The sequence below is a fragment of the Aegilops tauschii genome, chromosome 7 (genome assembly GCF_002575655.3).
Source record: "Aegilops tauschii subsp. strangulata cultivar AL8/78 chromosome 7, Aet v6.0, whole genome shotgun sequence".
Taxonomy (NCBI): Eukaryota; Viridiplantae; Streptophyta; class Magnoliopsida; order Poales; family Poaceae; genus Aegilops; species Aegilops tauschii.
Genome location: NC_053041.3, coordinates 405,527,588 through 405,550,138, shown reverse-complemented (window position 1 = coordinate 405,550,138; position 22,551 = coordinate 405,527,588).

Genomic DNA, 22,551 nt, shown 5'->3' with positions numbered 1-22,551 from the left:
AACGTAGTAGCAGACGCGTTGAGCCGCAAGAGTCATGTCAACACCCTCATGACAGGAGAGTTACCTCAAGAGTTAGCCGAGGACATACGTGAGCTATGTTTGGAGATAGTCCCAAGAGGCTATTTAGCGACATTGGAGATTCAGTCTACCTTGATGGAAAAGATCAGAGAAGCTCAGAAGACAGACAAGGAGATTGAAGAGATAAAGGAGAAAATGAGTAAAGGAAAAGCCAAGGGATTTCGTGAGGATGAGACGATACCTTATGGTTCGAGGACCGCGTATATGTGCCAAATGATCCGGAGATCAGGAAGTTGATTTTGCAAGAAGCCCATGATTCACCGTACTCGATTCACCCAGGGAATACCAAGATGTATTTGGATTTGAAGAATACTTTCTGGTGGACCGGAATGAAGAAGGATATTGCGGAGTTTGTAGCAGTTTGTGATGTATGTCAGAGAGTGAAGGCAGAGCATCAGAAGCCAGCAGGATTGCTACAGCCATTGCCGATACCCGAATGGAAGTGGGATAAAATAGGCATGGATTTTATCACAGGATTACCCAGGACTCGTTCAGGCTATGACTCGATATGGGTTGTAGTCGACCGTTTGACGAAAGTGGCTCATTTCATTCCAGTGAAGACCACTTACACCAGCGCTAAGTTGGCGAAGATATACATGACCAGGATAGTATGTTTGCATGGAGTTCCGAGGACCATTGTATCAGACAGAGGAACCCAATTTACCTCGAAGTTTTGGAAGCAGTTACATGAAACATTGGGAACCAGGCTGGAATTTAGTAAAGCATTTCATCCGCAGACAGATGGACAGACCGAGAGAGTCAACTAGATTTTGGAGGACATGTTGAGAGCATGTGCGCTAGATTATGGATCAAGTTGGGACGACAATTTGCCATATGCGGAGTTTTCGTATAACAACAGTTATCAAACCAGTTTGAAGATGGCCCCTTTCGAAGCTTTGTACGGAAGGAGGTGTAGAACACCGTTGTTGTGGGACGAAGTTGGAGACCGTCAGTTGTTTGGACCAGATTTGATTAAGGAGTCTGAACAGAAAGTGAAGTTGATTCGCGATAGGCTCAGGGTAGCCCAGTCCAGGCAGAAGAGTTATGCTGATGCTAAACGCAAGGAGACAGTTCACGAAATCGGAGACAGAGTGTATCTTCGAGTATCACCACTTCGAGGAGTGAAGCGCTTTGGAGTTAAGGGAAAGTTAGCGCCTCGTTTTATCGGACCATACAGAGTGTTGGAACGTATGGGAGAAGTTGCCTACAAGCTGGTATTGCCCGAAGGATTGTCTGAAGTACATGATGTATTTCACGTTTCGCAGTTGAAGAAGTGCCACACAGAGATGGCTGAGATACCGCTGAGAGATACTGTGCCACTGGAAGCGATTCAGTTGGAAAGTGATTTGACCTATGAAGAGAAGCCAGTTAAGATTCTCGAGTATGCCAGCCGAGTTACCCGCAGCAAGGTTATCAAGTTTTGCAAAGTTCAGTGGAGTCACCACACAGAAGATGAGGCCACCTGGGAGCGAGAGGAAGATCTACGGAAAAACCACTCCCACCTGTTTTCTAGCCAACCCGAATCTCGAGGGCGAGATTCATCTTAAGGGGGTTAGGTTTGTAACATCCCAAATTTTCAATTTGGAATGTTATACATAGATCATCATTTGCATATCATGTATTGTGCATTTTTGACAGATCCTCGATAAATCCTAAGCAACTCAAGGACCCTCGGAGAGAGTTGGGGATTTTCTTGAATTTTCTTATTTGATTTTCCAACGAGGATTTTGGTTTTTAATTATTTTTCTCTCCGGAAGAATATTTCATTTTAAAATAAACGAGAGGAGAAAATATGACTTCTCCAAAACCATTGAAATACTGGAGGAAAAATGTTAAAAACATTATTTGGAATTTATTGGATTTTATTTGCAATTTTTATTGCATTTAAAAATATGCATGTTTTCAAAATATTTATTTTTGATTTTACAAATGTTCACCCTATTCTAGATTTTCTAACTAGACGGGGAAAATTTATTTCGTATTTTTCTGATTTTTATTTATTTTTCTACGCAATATTTTCCGCCGAACATATTAAAAAAAATACGCGCTTGCCCGACTGGGCCGAGGCCCAGCCGAAGCCAGGCCGGCCCGCCCGCGCTCTCCTTCTTCTCCACGACGCCGCCGGAGTCCGGCCATGCCACGGAGCCCGCCGCCGCCTCGGATGCCCCTTCCCCAAGCCTCTAGCCCCCCCTCCGTTTTCGCCATCACCGCCGCCGTAGGAGCCGCCGCCGCCGCCCCGCATCTAGCCGCCGGCGCCTTTGCCTCGCCGCCCGCCCGCCGGAGCCCCGCCCCGCCGCCCCTCGCCCCCCCCCCCCCCGAGCCCCCAAGCCCCGCCGCCCTTGCCGCCCCTCACCGGAGCACGGGAGCCCCGCCGGAGCTCATCCCCGACGAGGTAGACCTCGCCTCGTTTGCCGGTTTTTTTTTGAAAAAAAAACCCTTTTGTTTAAAAAAAACCCTAGATCGGTTTTTTTTCGGTTTTCTTATTTCACGAGCGTTCACCGAACCGTTCGTTTTAACGAACGCGTTCGTCGGTTTTTCTCTGTTAACGAACATCCGTTATTTAACCGTTCGTCCGTTTTTCTTTTTCGTCGGATTTTCTCGTTATTTTCTCAGATTCGATTTCTGATCGAAACTTCGAATCTGTTTAACTTCTCGCTCGTTTATCGGAATCAGGTGATTCAAGCGCCTAGAGTTTCATCTCGAAATTCTCTTTCCGTTTAACCTACACAAACAAGTTTTGCTACAGTAAAATTTGACCTAAATCCAGATTAGCAAACGAAGTTTCTTTCTTTTGCCGTTTGACTTTCGTTGTTTCTTTCGAGTTGATTCTTTTTGCAAACCGGAGTTCTTAAGTTGAACTTTCTGGTTGGATCTTTCATTCGAGTTTTACCTGTGCATTAGATGAGTACTGATTGTATGCTTGTTTGTTTGCGATAGAGTATCCGGAGTGTGCCGCTTGTTACTTCGACTCGCTAGGTTTTGCGGATCATCAGCAAGGCAAGTAACACTTTGATCATACCCCGTTCATACCCAGTTTTATTGCATTAGATCTATTTCCTCAAACACATTGCATGATTAGGATCTAATTAAACTGTGGGTATTGGGATGTAGTTGAGGTAGTACCTATTACCTGTTTACTATCAAACCCTTGGGAGTTACTTCTACGTTGCTTTTATTATTGCCATGCTATGCGTAGACGTGGTTTGGGTTTGAGAGATATTCATGACAGATGTGAGTGCTTAATAATGGTTCAACTTAAGGTGGCAACTAAAACTCACATCTGGGTGGATTGAGACACCTGGAGAACCCAGTGTTGTCTGTATGTATAAGGTCCGCCACCCAGGCTCAAAGGGATCATAAGATTATTCATGCTAGAAACTTCCGTGTGCAGCCGCAAGCTATTATGGGCTCTAGCATAGCTGAGTAGGTTACAGGATCTCTTGAAGAGGTGGACTAGCAGATGTAGGGGAAAGTAGGTGTACCAGTCCATCCAGAGTAGAGAGTGACTGTTTCTGAAAGACTGTGTCTCGGTCATCCGTTTCTCGAACATCATGCAGTGCGAGAATCAAGCGGAGGTGATCGAGTCTTGTGGGAAAAGTGCACAAACCTCTGCAGAGTGTACAAACTGATCATGATTAGCCGTGTCCCCGGTTATGGACAACTTGAGTATCTAGTACCTGGATTATCATTTGAATCTCATCACCGTGATACTTATAATTAACTTTGTTGGGTTAATGATGTTACTTAATTGGGATTGAGTTGGAGGTACCTTCTCAATGTTTCAACCACCATGATAGTTAAATAAAATTTATTCCTTTGCAGTAGGATAAAATTGGCTTTTCGCAAAACTGTAACCATAGAGCTTTCTACTAGCCATATATGCATATAGTATAGCATTATCATTGTTCATTGCTCTCTATGTGTTGCTTTGCCAGCATATTCTATGTGCTGACCCGTTTTCGGACTGCAACGTTTCATATCGCAGACTTTTCAGACGACGAGTAAGGTGCCTTAGGTCGTGGTCTTATACTCAGTGATGCCGCTGGAGTTGATGGACTCACTTATCTTCCAAGTCTTCCGCTGTTATCGTTTTTAGATGGCCTTAAGCCATGTTTATTATACTTATTCTCTTCGAAGATATTCGATGTAATAAGTGTGTGATTGCTACTCTGTTATAAATCCTCCATTTGTACTGTGCGTGTCAGCATTACTGATCCAGGATGACACTGGTGCACAGCAGCACAGGCCATTTGAGGTCTGGTCGCTACATAGATCAAGTCGGGCAAACAAAACCCAAATATCGGAGAAGAAATACAAGGCTATAAGCAATCATGCATATAAGAGATCAAAGAAACACAAATAACTTTCGTGAATATAAAAAGATAGATCTGATCATAAACTCCAAGTTCATCCAATCCCAACAAACACACCGCAAAAAGAGTTACATCATATGGATCTCCAAGAGACCATTGTATTGATAATAAAAAGAGAGAGAGGAAGCCATCTAGCTAGTAACTACAGACCCGAAGGTCTACAAAGAACTACTCACGCATCATCGGAGAGGCACCAATGGAAGTGGTGAACCCCTCCGTGATGGTGTCTAGATTGGATCTGGTGGTTCTGGACTCTACGGCCGCTGGAATTGATTTCCATCGACTCCCCTAGGGTTTCTGGAATATTGGGGTATTTATAGAGTAAAGCGCCGTTCCGGGGGGGCACCCGAGGTGGGCACAACCCACCAGGGCGCGCGTGGGCCTCCTGGCACGCCCTGGTGGGTTGTGCTCCCCTCGGAGCACCCTCCTAGGTGCATCTTCGGCCCATTGGTTGTCTTCTGGTCCAAAAAAAATCTCCAAAAAGTTTCGCTGCGTTTGGACTCCGTTTGATATTGATTTCCTGCGATGTAAAAAACATGCAGAAAATAGCAACGGGCGCTTGGCACTATGTCAATAGGATAGTACCAAAAATGATATAAAATAACTATAAAATGATTGTAAAACATCCAAGATTGATAATATAACAGCATGGAACAATCAAAAATTATAGATACATTGGAGACGTGTCACAAACAAAGTGTGCAAGCTCCAGCGATCCATCTATGGACTCGTGCAAGCATCTCGGAGTTGGAATATACGCTTTGATGAGTTGATCAATGCATATAGTTTTATACAGACTTGCGGTGAAGCCTGTATTTACAAGAAAGTGAGTGGGAGATTGGTTGGTGATCCAATATCAATCAATTCGGTTGGTGATCCAATATCAATCAATTTTATACGCTTTGATGAGACGATTGGGGATTGCGGTGAAGCCTGCATATAGTTTTATATGCTTTGATGAGACGATCTTTTGATCCTAAGATGGGAGATTGGTTGGTGATCCAATATCAATCAATTCGGTTGGTGATCCAATATCAATCAATTTTCTGGTGAAATTCCAATTTCAATCAATTCCAATTCCAAGATCCAATATCATCCCATAGCCTATACCATGCCAATGTTTTTCCCTTCAAAGATAAATGGAAAACCTTCTTCTTAGCTTAATCTCCGGGTAAACCTGCAAGCTTAAATAATCCACAAATTTCATCCACATATATCAAGTGCATATCAGGATGTTCAGTTCCATCTCCTGCATAAGGATTAGCTAGTTGTTGTTCTATCATACCCAAGGAATTTCATAACCAATATTTTTAGTAGGTGCAGTAGGTTGAGGGGTAACTAATTGTGGTTCCGGTCGAGGTGAAGATACCCCGAACAAACCCCTCAAAGATTGTTCTCCATAGTAACAAGTGATAATAAATTTCAGCACGTAGTAATAATTTTTCCTTACCGATTTAGTAATAATTTTTCCTTACCGATTTCCAGTTAGCAAGAGCACTTCACTCCCAGCAACGGCGCTAGAAAAGCTCCTTGATGACCCACAAGTACAGGGGATCAACCGGGGCCCGCCGTGCGTGCGCATTGAATTTGGGCGGTGGAGGTAGGTGGACGACCGTGATACCTCCATTTTGCATCATGTTTTCCTACTATTATTTATATTGTTTTTATGCATAATAATGCTTTTTGGAGTAATTCCAATGCCTTTTCTCTCATAATATGCATGGTTCACACAAGGAGGGAGAATACCGGCAGCTGGAATTCTGGACCTGAAAAAGCTATGTCAGGCCACCTATTCTGCACAACTCCAAATGAGCTGAAACTTCAGAGAGATTTTTTATGGAATATACAAGAATTATTCGAGCAAATAACTACCAGAAGAGGCCCACCAGGTGGGCAGCCCAGGCGCGCCCTGTTGGGTTGTGCCCTCCTCGGCCCACCTCTGGTGCCCCTCTTCTTGTATATAAGTCATTTTGACCTATAAAAATAAGGAGAGGACCCTCGGGACGAAGCGTCGCCGTCTCGAGGCGGAACTTGGGCAGGAGCACTTTTGCCCTCCGGCGGAGCGATTCCGCCAGGGGAACTTCCCTCCCGGAGGAGGAAATCCTCGTCATCATCATCACCAACAACTCTCCCATCTTGGGAAGGGAAATCTCCATCAACATCTTCAACAACACCATGTCCTCTCAAACCCTAGTTCATCTCTTGTGTTCAATCTTTGTACCGGAACCTTAGATTGGTGCTTGTGGGTGGCTAGTAGTGTTGATTACATCTTGTAGTTGATTACTATATGGTTTATTCGGTGGAAGATTATATGTTCAGATCCATTATGCTATTTAATACCCCTATGATCTTGAGCATGATTATAATTTGTGAGTAGTTACTTTTGTTCTTGAGGTCACGAGAGAAATCTAGTTGCAAGTAATCATGTGAACTTGATATGTGTTCAATATTTTGATGATATGTATGTTGTGATTTCCTTAGTGGTGTCATGTGAACGTCGACTACATGGCACTTCACCTTATTAGGGCCTAAGGGAATGCATTGTTGATTAGTTATTAGATGATGGGTTGCGAGAGTGATAGAAGCTTAAACCCTAGTGTATGCGCTACTTCGTAAGGGACTGATTTGGATCCAATAGTTTAATGCTATAGTTAGATTTTATCTTAATAATTTTCTCATAGTTGAGGATGCTTGCGAGGGGGTTAATCATAAGTAGGAGTTTTGTTCAAGTAAGAACAACACCTAAACACCAGTCCACCCACATATCAAATTATCAAAGTAGCAAACACAAATCAAACCAACATGATGAAAGTGACTAGATGAAATTCCCGTGTACCCTCAAGAACGCTTTGCCTATCATAAGAGATTGTTTTGGCCTGTCCTTTGACACAAAAGGATTGGGCTACCTTGCTGCATTTTTCTTGCCATTACCCTTACTTACTCGTTACAAATTATCTCGCTATCAAACTACTCGTTACTTATAATTTCAGTGCTTGCAGAGAATACCTTTCTGAAAATTACTTGTCATTTCCTTCTGCTCCTCGTTGGGTTCAACACTCTTACTTATCGAAAGGACTACGATTGATCCCCTGTACTTGTGGGTCATCAAGGAGCTTTTCTGGCACCGTTGCCGGGAGTGAAGTGATCTTGCTAACTGGAAATCGGTAAGGAAAAATTATTACTAAATCGGTAAGGAAAAATTATTACTACGTGCTGAAATTTATTATCACTTGTTACTATGGAGAACATTCTTTGAGGGGTTTGTTCGGGGTATCTTCACCTTGACCGGAACCACAATTAGTTACCGCTCAACCTACTGCACCTACTAAAAATATTGGTTATGAAATTCCTTGGGTATGATAGAACAACAGCTAGCTAATCCTTATGCAGTAGATGGAACTGAACATCCTGATATGCACTTGATATATGTGGATGAAATTTGTGGATTATTTAAGCTTGCAGGTTTACCCGGAGATGAAGCTAAGAAGAAGGTTTTCCATTTATCCTTGAAGGGAAAAGCATTGGCATGGTATAGGCTATGGGATGATATTGGATCTTGGAATTGGAATTGATTGAAATTGGAATTTCACCAAAAAATTGATCGATATTGGATCACCAACCGAATTGATTGATATTGGATCACCAACCAATCTCCCATCTTAGGATCATCAAACTTAGGATCACTAGTACTCACTTACTCAAGGCAATAGACTTATGAAGAATTTCGTCTAGATTTTTCAAGGAATAATTTGGGAATCGTTCCTTAAGAAATTTCCATATAGTGTAGGCACAATCAAGAGTAGGTAAGCTAGCAATCAAATTTTTGGGTAATCCTCTAATGATAAGATTGATAGTTCTAAGATTGCGAATCATGTCAAGATCCTCATCGGGAGAGGGATGCAAGGGATCACTAGGGGAAATGAAAGGACTAGTAATGTACTTGTTCAAGTGATATTCATTGAAAATCTCAAGCATCTCATTTTTTACTCATGAAAGAACTCTCCATCAAGTATAGGCACTCTATGTCTAAGACTCCCCAACGTAGACTCATCCATCTTCCTCCAAAGGTGTTTAAACCAAAGCAATGGAGACCAAAGCTCTGATACCAATTGAAAGGATCGAGAAGAAGTGTCTAGAGGGGGGTGAATAGACTCTTAGCAAGAAAAGTTGCAGTTTTTAAATTCTTTAAGTTGAAGTGGAGTTTTAGCACAAGTTCAAACATTCACAATACATATCAAGCAAGCATGACAAGAGTATATGAGCAGCGGAAAGTAAATCATGCAAGTTGCAAGAATGTAAGGGGATGGGATTGAAGTGTGCAAACGCAATTGGAGACACGGAGATTTTTGGCGTGGTTCCGATAGGTAGTGCCATCGTACATCCACGTTGATGGAGACTTCAACCCACGAAGGGTAACAGTTGCACGAGTCCACGGAGGGCTCCACCCACGAAGGGTCCACGAAGAAGCAACCTTGGCTATCCCACCATGGCCATCGCCCACGAAGGACTTGCCTCACTAGGGTAGATCTTCACGAAGTAGGCGATCTCCTTGCCCGTACAAACTCCTTGGTTCAACTCCACAATCTTGTCGGAGGCTCCCAAGTGACACCTAACCAATCTAGGAGACACCACTCTCCAAGAGGTAATAGATGGTGTGTTGATGATGAACTCCTTGCTCTTGTGCTTCAAATGGTAGTCTCCCCAACACTCAACTCTCTCTCATAGGATTGGATTTGGTAGAAAGATGATTTGAGTGGAAAGCAACTTGGGGAAGGCTAGAGATCAAGATTTATGTGGTTGGAATGGAATATCTTGACCTCAACACAAGTGTAGGTGGTTCTCTCTCAGAAAATGTATGTTGGAAGTGTAGGCATGTTCTGATGGCTCTCTCCATGAATGAAGAGTGGGTGGAGGGGTATATATAGCCTCCACACAAAAACTAACCTTTACACACAAATCACGAAACTCGGTAGGACCGAATTAGAAAACTCGGTCGGACCGATTTGGTTCATAATGTGACCGTTAGGCATTTCGGTGGGACCGACATGATCAACTCGGTGGGACCGATGTGCTAGGGTTAGGGTAAAGCCTTATCTCGGTTGGACCGATTACACAAACTCGGTGGGACCGATTTGGGTAATAAGCATAACAGAGAGTTGGCCAAGCAAACTCGGTGGTACCGATCTCATATTTCGGTGAGACCGAAATTAATGCAATAGACAACAGAGAGTTTGCAAGCCCATCTCGGTGAGACCGAGATCCCATCGGTGAGACCGAATTGATTAGGGTTTCTGGCAGTGGCTATGTCAAGTGAACTCGGTGGCACCAGATAGAAAGTTTCGGTGGGGCCGAGTTTGACTTTTGGTTTTGGGACATATCTGGATGTGAGAAAGTGGTTGAGGGCTTTGGAGCATATCACTATGCACTTTGAGCAAGCAAGCCGTTAAGCAACACCTCATCCCCTCTTAATAGTATTGGCTTTCCTATGGACTCAATGTGATCTTGGATCACTAAAATGAAAAATGTACAGACCCGAGCTTTGAGCTTGAGCCAATCATTTGTCCTTATCATCTTGAAGGGGTTCCACATCCTCTTGTCCATGCCACTCCACTGTTGAACTTATCTGAAGCATACTAGATGAAAGCATTAGTCCAACAAGAGATATGTTGACATTAATTACCAAAATCACCCAGGGAGCACTTGTGCTGTCAACGTTGCATGTACTTGTATGGATTTTAGGATTTGTAATTGAGGTATGTGATTGTGGAAATAATAATTTGAGGTGTAACCGATCACTGTCCACGGTCGCGCCCGGGCGTGTTTGCGGCCGTTTGAGGGGCTAGGTTTGGTGTGTCCTGCTCTAGATGCTCTTATACAATGCAATAAGGAGATGCTTAGTAAAATAAATAGAATTTTTCTCAAGCACTGATGCTTAGATTTAGTTGAGAAGTGCCTAATTGGGGCTCTCGCCGAAGTGGGGCATTGGCCGGTGTGGGCCGTCGGTCCGAGAAATTGAGGCAGGCTGTGGCGACCGGGCGCGGGTTAGGCGAGGTACACCGCATCGGGGAGGGTGAAACGGCCGGAGAGGCCTACCCACCATCTATTTAGTTGGTGCCGGAGGAAGGGGCGACGAGCAAGAGGGCTGACAGGGACCGGTGGCGGCTGGCTTGGGAGGAACGCTAGTTTCTATCGTGAGCGGGCACGAATGACAGGGAGACAAGCCAACTTTTTTTTCGCACGGGTGGCGAGGGGCTTGGCAATGGCCTTTTGCCTGTAATATTTTCGAAGAACGGTGGCCTTTCACTTTTAAGTGAGCTTCTGTGGAAAGTTGCCCTTAACCCAGCTTTTTTCCATTGTGAAGGAGATCCGGTGAAAATAAGTTAAGCCTATTACTTCAGAATGAGTTTTTTGAGCTTTTGGCTTAGTTTAGCAATAAGCTCCTAGAAGCTACAAAAGAACTAGCGCTAAGCGTCTACTCTCTAAAAAAAGCGGATGTGCTTACAGAAAAACTAGGTTATTTAAGTTCCTCCACTGAGCACCTTGCATTCTAGCATAACTTAATTGCATAAAGCTACCATAAATGAGTCTAGATTAACAAATTGATACCAAATTTCAATTTTGTTCGCAAATCAGTGTCGGTTTGGGGTATGCCCGTTACAAATTGATACTACTTTTCAAAAAAAATTACAAATCAGCATCGGTTTGGGGTATGGTTGTTACACAACGCGCTGATCCTTGTTTTCATTACTGGAAAAATCTTATAAACAAGCACAAATTACTGGCGGGTGAGGAAAGATACCCGCCACTTCTATTTTGGAGAAGTAGCACTGGCGGTAGAAGATGTCGCCGTTGACTGCTATGTGTACGACAGTGGCGGGCACAAACAAGAGCCGCAAATCGTCAAGTTTTACAAATCTAGCCGTGTGATAAAATCAGTTGTGGCGGGTGCCTAATACGTGCCCGCCACGGGTTTGTCCTGCACCAGTGATGGGGAAAAAGTTTGCCCGCCACAACAATATCTCGTTGCCCCGTGTCAAATTCTTTTCAAAATTTCCAAATATTAGCAGTGGTGGGCATAATAGAGCACCCGCCACATATATAGTATGTAAAACAATGCTTGAAAAAGAATATTTTTTTACCAAATCCAGAATAGTCTCAAATTTGAGCATGGGACTTCCGGTGGTGTGTACTAAACATAGAACTTTTTTTGAAGTGGAAGTGACGTAGAAAAATTTAGTTGTCCATGGAAGGCGGTGGTTCCTGATACTTCGTCGGATAGTGTTCATTTTATACACGAAGTGCGTCAAGTATTTGCCGTAACTCACTCAAATTTTGTCACACCCTACAGGGGTACTATGAAAACACCATGCCAAGTTTCATCCCTTTCTGAGCTCGTTTCCATGTTATGTCAAATCGAAGAGCGTTTTGCCATTTTTATTGCCTAGAAATCAGTTAATGCTTCAAAAATATCAAACCAACTCAAAACGTGGCAATTTGAGCACGGGAATTTGAATGGTGTGTATTGAAGATAGCAAAAGATTAAATTGGAAGTGATGTAGAAAAAAATTAGTTGTATGTGGAAGTCGGTGGTTTCCGTTCAAAAGCCTGATACTTCGCCGAATAGTTTTCAGTTTGTCACGAAGTGCATTAAGTTTTTGTCATAACACCGTCAAAATTTTACCGCACCCTACACGAGGACTATGACACCATGCCAAGTTTTCATCCCCTTTGGAGCTCGTTTGCACGTCATGTTGAACCGAATGCGTTTTGCCTTTTTATGGCCGAAAAATCAGTTAATGCTTCGAAATTAGCAAACCAAATCAAAAAGTAGTAAAATTTGAGCATGGGACTTCGCATGATGTGTATTGAACATAGAAAAAAATAAGTGGAAGTGACGTACACAAGTTTAGTTGTCTGTGGATGAAATGGTTTTTGTTCGGAAGCCTGATACTTCCCTGGATAGTGTTCAGTTTGTACACTAAGTGCATCATGATTTTCCCCTAACGCCCTAATTTTTTTACCACACCCTACAGGGGTACTATGAATACACCATGCCAAGTTTCATCCCTTTCCGAACTCGTTTGCACATTATGTTGAAGTGAAGAGCATTGTGCCCTTTTTATGGCCCGAAAACAGGAAATGCTCGAAACATAGTAAACCAATTCGAAAAGTGACCAAATTTGATCATGGAATTTCCAATGGTGTGTATTGAACAAAGAAAAGTTTAAAGTGGAAATGATGTAAAAAATTGAGTTGTTTGTGGTAGGCGGTGGCGAAACCCTGATACTCTGCCAACGAGTCTTCAGTTTATACATGGAGCGCATCAAGTTTTTGCTGTAACGCCCTTAAATTTTGTACCCCATACTATAGAGGTCATATAATGAACCCATGCCAACTTTCATCCTCTTATGAGTTTATTTGCATGTTTCTAGTTTTTGCCAAAGTATATCATAGGGGAGTGGCATGCTACACACTTGGTCGTTTGCTCGGAATGGTATGTGGGAGCAAACGTGCATTGCCATGTTGCCACCGCTTTGAGACTCACGCACAGGATTTATTCACTAGGAAATGTTCCCTCAAACACCATTTTTAGGGAACGTTCGCTGGGGCTAGCGTTTTGGCTCCCGAGAGCATTTGCTCCCGGGTAAACAGTAATACGAGAAAATATATTAAATGTTTTCGAAAAATTCTGAATTTTTTATAGATGATTGTGTTAATGTCGCAAACATACATGACAATTTTCATGCGAAATGGAGCTGCGGTGTCTCGTCGGCATAAAAAAACAAATTTGGGATGACAATTTAGGGTAACTTTTGGTGTTCGATTTGTTTTTTTACAAGCCAAAATGTTTAATTTTTTTGCCTCAAAATTTGCAGGTAGCATTTTGATGCGACTAAATACACAAACAAATTTTGTGTTGATTGTTTTTTCATTTCAAGAACTTTTTTGGCCCTGGGAGCCAAATTGACTTTCCGACGTTCGCTCAATAATTTTAAAATAAAACTAAAATTTGGAAGAATTATGGAGAATTGCCAGGACAATCTCCAGTAAGCCATCTGAATAACTGTGAAAGGCTTCCTAAAAGCGACCCTATTTCAGGTTCCTACAACCTGCAGACCACAGACAATTTCTGTAAGCATGGTGTGTACATATGATGGCAAGACTCCTCGTGCACTATCCATCGTATGTATGTAATCTGGAGTACTAAGTGATGCAATTAAGACCGCCTGAAACAGGAATATATGGACGGGAGCACAGTGTACGGTCCATATTAGGAAACTCCGTGGGGGGCGGGGGCTCAATACGGTAAACTACGGGCAGCGCGCGTTGCTGTATGCCAGGTACCAACAACAGGTGTACGGAATATCGTACTTGCATCGTATTATTCGTTATACCAACTTGCGCATTTTTATAACTGCACCCGTACCGTGCACGGACTGCAACCTCCATCCCATCCTTTTTTGTTAATTTCTTTCGTGATCATCTAAACAAAATCTACCGTGATCTCTGCTACTCCCTCCGTCCCAAAATAAGTGTCTCAAGCTTAGTATAATTTTATACTAGAACTAGTACAAAGTTGAGACAGTTATTTTGGGACGGAGGGAGTATTCGTTATACGGATGCGCATATTAATAACTGCAGCCGTACCGTGAACCGACTGCAGCCTCCATCAAATCCCATTTTTTCTTAATTTCTTTAATGATCCCTGCATGGATCTCAGCCTAATATCTACTAATACTAGTTGATTTGTTTCTTAATCTGCAAAATTTGTCTCTGGGATTTCATTTGAGTTTTGTGATTTTATTTATGAATTGTTTACAAGGATAATGACATTAAAGAAAAATTAATTTGGTACTCGTACAGAAGAATATTCATACTACGCATTTCGAAACATCACCACAAACATTGTTTTTAACAGTACCTGATTATGTTTGAGTAGTAATTGGTCCGAGTATTAAATACGCCTAATAGCAAGCAAAATTCGCAAGTTGGTGGTAATTATTCATTATACACAAAAAACATTGTACTGTCAATGAGTTTATAAAGTCAGCAGGATCATCAAGTGCATTTGTGCAATTGGATCGCAGCTAAAAGTTGGACCGTATATGATGTACACTTTGTACAAAAAGTACATCGAACAAACTTATAACATGTTAATGGTACAAGCTAATTCCGACACTGTACTTGTCAGAGAATGAATTGGCAAGTTAATTATAGGGGATAAGATGGAGAAACTTGGGCTGCTCTTAGCAGTACGCACGAATGTATTTAATACGTACTTCGTTCGGTACATCCGTACATACATATACACCAAATGGCACATTTTTTTTCTTTTTTTTGCGAAAGACATGGCACAAGTGGTTAGCTACTCTACTTAAAATATATATATATATATATATATATATATATATATATATATATATATATGTATATATATATATATATGCACCTCCCGATTTCGATGAGTGTATCCCTCACAAGTAAATTGTATCCAATTTCAAGAATTCCGTAGGCCCTTCTGACAACTAATCCTATAGCAATTATGCACGATTTGACAATTCAACAAGATTTTCTGAAAAAAGGACAATCAAGCAGGATTTGACATAAGCTAATTGCAAGGGTAATTAAGCATGATTTGACAGGAGGCGGAGACCAATTCTAAAGCTTGGTCAGAGGAGTGTAAAGCTTCACAGCGCAAACAGGAGTAAATTTTTTGGACGCTATGTTCTCCGAACCCTGGCGGGAACGAACCCTCAGGGAGAAACAAACAAGCGAACAGAACCGTTCGCGCTGACCAGCGTGACCCTAATAAAAAAGTGTTCTACCTAATTAGCAGCAAACTTTTTTTTTTTGCGGGGTTCATTTTTGCAAACTCATCGAAGGCAAAGATAAAACTGGGTGGGGTCTAAACCAATGAAGGTACATATCAAACTCAATGTTGATGCAGTTTTTGACCCGATTCACTCCCAGGGGCAGCTGGTGTAGTCATTAGGCCAACTCCAACACGCGACCCCAAACGGACGTCCGGTTTGTCCGTTTTTTGTCCGTTTGGGCAGGAAAACGGACACGGTCGTCCGCTTGCGGTCGTGCGGCCATCGGTGCGTCCAACGGGTCGCCCGCACTCCAAACGGTCTGTTTTTTTATGCGAAAATGAACCCCCAAAACCCCAAATAAACATTAAAAACAACTCTGAAAATATTTAACACAGACATTAAAACGTCCACATTACCCAAGTTCAATATAAACAAGATAATTTGAAACATTAAAAAAACATAAAAGGGCCGTCGCTGCCGTCGTGGCCATCGTTGCCTGCCATGGCCACCATCTACTCCTCGTCGTCGTCCTCGCCACCGGTGAGGTGACATATGGAGTTGGTTCATTCATTTCTTTCTTCCTGGGCGATCACCACGACTAAAACGAAAACAAGAGAAGAAATCAAGACCCGTACTACAGGAAAAGGGCTGGTGGCCGACATTTGGGAAAGTCGGGCCGATCGGGTGTCTTCATTCAAGCGAGGGTACAGAGGAAGAACGAAACAAAGTGAGAGGCCGGGGGGGCAGGGAAAAGAGTCAAGTCGATCGGCCGGGAGAAGCAAAACGAAATCCGGATTTGGCCGAAAAAGACGCAATTAAGTAGTGATCAAATCAAGGAAATCGATCGAACGATCCCAATACCATGCCATCCCAAATCATGATCTTCACCAATTTGGATTTGGTTCTCTCGCGAAAATCGCGAGTTGCAGAGATGAGAACCATGAAAAGCAAGATCCCGAATAAGAAAACAGAAACTGAGGAAGAGGAAACCTCAAGAGTGAAGACTAGTAGAGTCTCGTCTTTTGTTATTCTTTGCTCCTTTTCACTCAATGATTCCTTTGAATTTGCCGACCCAAAATTCTGTATGTCTATTCTATCTATGATATTTCTATATATATAGAGGTGGGCTGGCGGCCCCTACCAAGCCGGAGCCGCCTGCTGTGCCGGCTGCGGTGGCGCCTGCACGACCTCTTCGCGCGGCGGGGATGGTGACCACTGGCCGGCGTCTACCTCGGGCGTAAACGGCATGGTCTCCGTCCTCGTCCAGGACTGCCCGACCAATGTCGGGTTCCATCCCGTCGGCTCCTCCGTTGCCACCTCTGGCCACGCCTCCTCCATGGCCTCCTCCTTGACGTATGCATCGAGCTCGGGGAAGGCGACGTCGCCGGCCACTGACAGGGCCAACATCTCCTTGAGGCCCTCCCATTGGCGCTCATCGTGGGTGTGGACGGACTCCTCCATCACCTGCCGCATCAGCTCCTCCTGCTCGGAGGACGTCATTCGCTCGGGGGGTGCTGGGGACGGAGACGGCTACGGCGTAGGGGTGAGGCCGCGAACCTGCCCTCGGCCGCGTGACTGGAGGGTGCTGGGAGCGGGCGCGCGGCGGTCAGTGCGTGACCGCCGCGGGCTCTGCAGATGGCCTGCAAAGTAGGACTACCGCCGGATGTCGTGCTCATCGTGAAGCCACGTATCCGACAGCGGTGAGTCCACGGTGTACCTCCAGTCGTCGATGAGGTCCGGGGGCAGGCGGGCGCGGCGAAGATGGATCTCGTCCCGACGGGCGCGGCCGCTCACCAGGACTGGCAGGACAGGCACGCGATCCGTGGAGAGGTGCCCGTTGTTGGGGAGGTGCACGTCGCCCCACGGCAATGGCGTGCGCGTCTCCTAGTAGCACTTGCACACCTCCGCCTTGACGTACGGCGGCCGGCGAGGTGGGGCGCCGCACGTCGCGATATGAAATGCGGGTGGTTGAGATGGAGGTGGAGGCGGGTTGGGGGAGCGGCGATGGCGACCGGACGACGGCCCAGCCTCGTGGTCGTGCCTCGTCTTGCGACTGCGGAACCATCGCCCCACCATTGTCGCCGATGGAGATGTGGATGAGGGCTAGGATTTGTTTGTGTCGGGGCTCCACCAGGCAAGACGGTCAGGAAGTGGAAACTGTGGACTTGCCGGTATACGGCTTCCAATTTAAAAAGGACGACGACCGTCTGCCGTGTGACTGTCAACCGGGGCCCGCCGTGCGTGCGCATTGAATTTGGGCGGTGGAGGTAGGTGGACGACCGTGATACCTCCATTTTGCATCATGTTTTCCTACTATTATTTATATTGTTTTTATGCATAATAATGCTTTTTGGAGTAATTCCAATGCCTTTTCTCTCATAATATGCATGGTTCACACAAGGAGGGAGAATACCGGCAGCTGGAATTCTGGACCTGAAAAAGCTATGTCAGGCCACCTATTCTGCACAACTCCAAATGAGCTGAAACTTCAGAGAGATTTTTTATGGAATATACAAGAATTATTCGAGCAAATAACTACCAGAAGAGGCCCACCAGGTGGGCACAACCCACCTGGGCGCGCCAGGGAGCCCAGGCGCGCCCTGTTGGGTTGTGCCCTCCTCAGCCCACCTCTGGTGCCCCTCTACTTGTATATAAGTCATTTTGACCTATAAAAAATAAGTAGAGGACTTTCGGGACGAAGCGTCGCCGTCTCGAGGCCGAACTTGGGCAGGAGCACTTTTGCCCTCCGGCGGAGCGATTCCGCCGGGGGAACTTCCCTCCCGAAGGGGGAAATCCTCGTCATCATCATCACCAACAACTCTCCCATCTTGGGAAGGGAAATCTCCATCAACATCTTCAACAACACCGTGTCCTCTCAAACCCTAGTTCATCTCTTGTGTTCAATCTTTGTACCTGAACCTTAGATTGGTGCTTGTGGGTGGCTAGTAGTGTTGATTACATCTTGTAGTTGATTACTATATGGTTTATTCGGTGGAAGATTATATGTTCAGATCCATTATGCTATTTAATATCCCTCTGATCTTGAGCATGATTATCATTTGTGAGTAGTTACTTTTGTTCTTGAGGTCACGGGAGAAATCTAGTTGCAAGTAATCATGTGTACTTGATATGTGTTCAATATTTTGATGATATGTATGTTGTGATTTCCTTAGTGGTGTCATGTGAACGTCGACTACATGGCACTTCACCTTATTAGGGCCTAAGGGAATGCATTGTTGAGTAGTTATTAGATGATGGGTTGCGAGAGTGATAGAAGCTTAAACCCTAGTGTATGCGCTACTTCGTAAGGGACTGATTTGGATCCAATAGTTTAATGCTATAGTTAGATTTTATCTTAATAATTTTCTCATAGCTGAGGATGTTTGCGAGGGGGTTAATCATAAGTAGGAGTTTTGTTCAAGTAAGAACAACACCTAAACACCGGTCCACCCACATATCAAATTATCAAAGTAGCGAACACAAATCAAACCAACATGATGAAAGTGACTAGATGAAATTCCCGTGTAGCCTCAAGAACGCTTTGCCTATCATAAGAGATTGTTTTGGCATGTCCTTTGACACAAAAGGATAGGGCTACCTTGCTGTATTTTTCTTGCCATTACCGTTACTTACTCGTTAGAAATTATCTCGCTATCAAACTACTCGTTACTTATAATTTCAGTGCTTGCAGAGAATACCTTTCTGAAAACTACTTGTCATTTCCTTCTGCTCCTCGTTGGGTTCGACACTCTTACTTATCGAAAGGACTACGATTGATCCCCTGTACTTGTGGGTCATCAAGGAGCTTTTCTGGCGCCGTTGCCGGGAGTGAAGTGATCTTGCTAACTGGAAATCGGTAAGGAAAAATTGTTACTAAATCGGTAAGGAAAAATTATTACTACGTGCTGAAATTTATTATCACTTGTTACTATGGAGAACAATCTTTGAGGTGTTTGTTCGGGGTATCTTCACCTCGGCCGGAACCACAATTAGTTACCCCTCAACCTACTGCACCTAGTAAAAATATTGGCTATGAAATTCCTTGGGTATGATAGAACAACAGCTAGGTAATCCTTATGCAGGACATGGAACTGAACATCCTGATATGCACTTGATATATGTGGATGAAATTTGTGGATTATTTAAGCTTGCAGGTTTACCCGGAGATGAAGCTAAGAAGAAGGTTTTCCATTGATCTTTGAAGGGAAAAGCATTGGCATGGTATAGGCTATGGGATGATATTGGATCTTGGAATTGGAATTGATTGAAATTGGAATTTCACCAAAAAAATTGATTGATATTGGATCACCAACCAATCTCCCATCTTAGGGAGGGCAATCTCCATCAACATCTTCAACAACACCATCTCCTCTCAAACCCTAGTTCATCTATTGTGTTCAATCTTTGTACCAAAACCTTAGATTTGTGCTTGTGGGTGGCTAGTAGTGTTGATTACATCTTGTAGTTGATTACTATATGGTTAATTCGGTGGAAGATTATTTGTTCAGATCCATTATGCTATTTAATACCCCTCTGATCTTGAGCATGATTATCATTTGTGAGTAGTTACTTTTGTTCTTGAGGTCACGGGAGAAATCTTGTTGCAAGTAATCATGTGAACTTGATATATGTTCGATATTTTGATGATATGTATGTTGTGATTCCCTTAGTGTTGTCATGTGAACGTCGACTATGATATGTCTCCATCGTATCTATAATATTTTATTGTTCCATGCTAATATATTATCTATATTGGATGTTTTATATGCATTTATATGCTATTTTATATGATTTTTGGGACTAACCTATTAATCTAGAGCCCAGCGCCAGTTTCTGTTTTTTTCCTTGTTTTTGAGTTTCGCAAAAAAGGAATATCAAAAGGAGTCCAAATGAGCTAAAAATTTAGGTGATTTTTTATGGACCAGAAGAAGCCCCTGAAGCAAAAGAGTTGGGCCAGAAGAGCCACGAGGCTTCCACAAGGGTGGAGGGAGCCCCCCAGGGTGCGCCCCACTGTCTTGTCGTCGCCTCATGGACCCCCCTGACTTGTTCCCGACGCCAAAAATTCCTATAAATATAGAAACCCCCAAAAATAAACCTAGATCGGGAGTTCCGCCGCCGCAAGCTTCTGTAGCCACGAAAAACCAATCGGGAGCCCGTTCCGGCACCCTGCCGGAGGGGGAAACCATCACGGGTGGCCATCTTCATCATCTTGGCGCTCTCCATGATGAGGAGGGAGTAGTTCACGCTCGGGGCTGAGGGTATGTACCAGTAGCTATGTGTTTGATCTCTTCTCTCTTGTGTTCTTGATTTGGCACGATCTTGATGTACCGCGAGCTTTGCTATTATAGTTGAATCATATGGTGTTTCTGCCCCTCTACCTTCTTGTGATGAATTGAGTTTTACCTTTGAGGTTTCACTATTACCAGATTGAATACTATTATGGATTTGAGAACACTTGATGTATGTCTTGTGTGGGATACCCGTGGTGACAATGGGGTGTTCTATTGATTCACTTGATATATGTCTTGGCACTCAACTCGCGGATTCCCAAGGTGACATTGGGGTAATCTATGCATATGGGTTGATGCACGTTTTCGTCCTTGTTTCTCCGGTAGGAATCTTGGGGCACTCTTTGAGATTCTTTATGTTGGATTGAATATTATGAGTCTGAAGTTGTTTGATGCATATCATATAATTGACCCACGGATACTTGTGGTGACATTGGAGTATCTAGGTGACATTAGGGTTGATTGATGTTTGTCATATGGTGTTATTTTACTATGAACTGTAGGGCTGTTTTTGACACTTATAGGAATTGCTCATGGATTGATCGGAAAGAATAACTTTGAGGTGGTTTCGTACCGTACAAGCAATTTCATCTTATGTTCTCCACAATAGGAACTTTGGAGTGACTTTTGTCGCACCTTGAGGGATTTCCATATGATCTAATTATCTGATCAGTGTTGAGAGAACTTGCACTAGTGAAAGTATGAACCCTAGGCCGTGTTTCTAAGCATTGCAATACCATTTTCGCTCACTTTTGTTACTAGTTACCTTGCTGTTTTTATATTTTCAGATTACAAAAACCTATATCTACCATCCATATTACACTTGTATCACCATCTCTTCGCCAAACTAGTGCACCTGTACAATTTACCATTGTATTGGGTCTGTTGGGGACACAAGAGACTCTTTGTCATTTGGTTGCAGGGTTGTTTGAGAGAAACCATCTTCATATCAAGAATAATTAGGATTTCTAAAAAACTAAAAATAAAGGGTCCACTCATAGGAAAAACTCCACGAATAGCCAGAACCTGAGAAATGTAGATCTGCAAACGGGAACTCTCTGGCTGGCATCCTACGCCTTCAACGGATTGATAAACCTTAGGTCATCCACTTGAGGGAAATTTGCTACTGTCCTAAAAAACTCTGCGCTTGGAGGCCCAACACAAGTCTACACGAAGAAGTTTGCGTAGTAGACATCAAGCTCTTTTCTGGCGCCGTTGTCGGGGAGGTTAGTGCTTGAAGGTATATCTTTAGATCTTGTAATTGAATCTTTTAATTTCTAGTTTTGTCACTAGTTTAGTCTATAAAAGAAACTACAAAAAATGGAATTGAGGTTGCCTCATATGCTTCATCTTTGTAATGTCTTTCGTGAAATTGATGGAAAGTAAAATTGTGCTCAATTGTTAGAAGAAGAAGTCAATAAAATGTTTGGCACTAAATCTTTATATGATGAGCATGATTGCAATGTTGTTGGTTTGAATTCTTTGAATATCGATGATGCTAATGATATGCAAAGCCACAAGCTTGGGGATGCTATGTTTGATGAAGATGATTTTTTTTCTCCCCCAAGTTTTGATGAGAAAATTTATTTTGATGATAGCATGCCTCCTATATATGATGATTATATTTATGATAGTGGGTTTGGTAGAGTGTCAACTTTAGGAAGTAATGATCCCACTATTTTGGAGGGTGTTGAATCTTTTCATAATATTGATAAAAGTGGATTTGAAGAGGTCATTACTTTATTTAGTAATGAATCCACTATTTCGGAAGAGGTTCCAATTGATTATGAGAACAAGTTGCTATCTCTGATGATTATTGTGATGACATGTATGCTATAAAGAATAATGATAACCATGAAACTTGTCATCATGATTTTAATTTTCAATTATATGATGCCTCACATGATAGTTATTTTGTTGAGTTTGCTCCCACTATTTCGAATGAGAAGAATTCTGCTTATGTCGTGAGTAGTAAAATTCCTATGCTTGTGCATCATG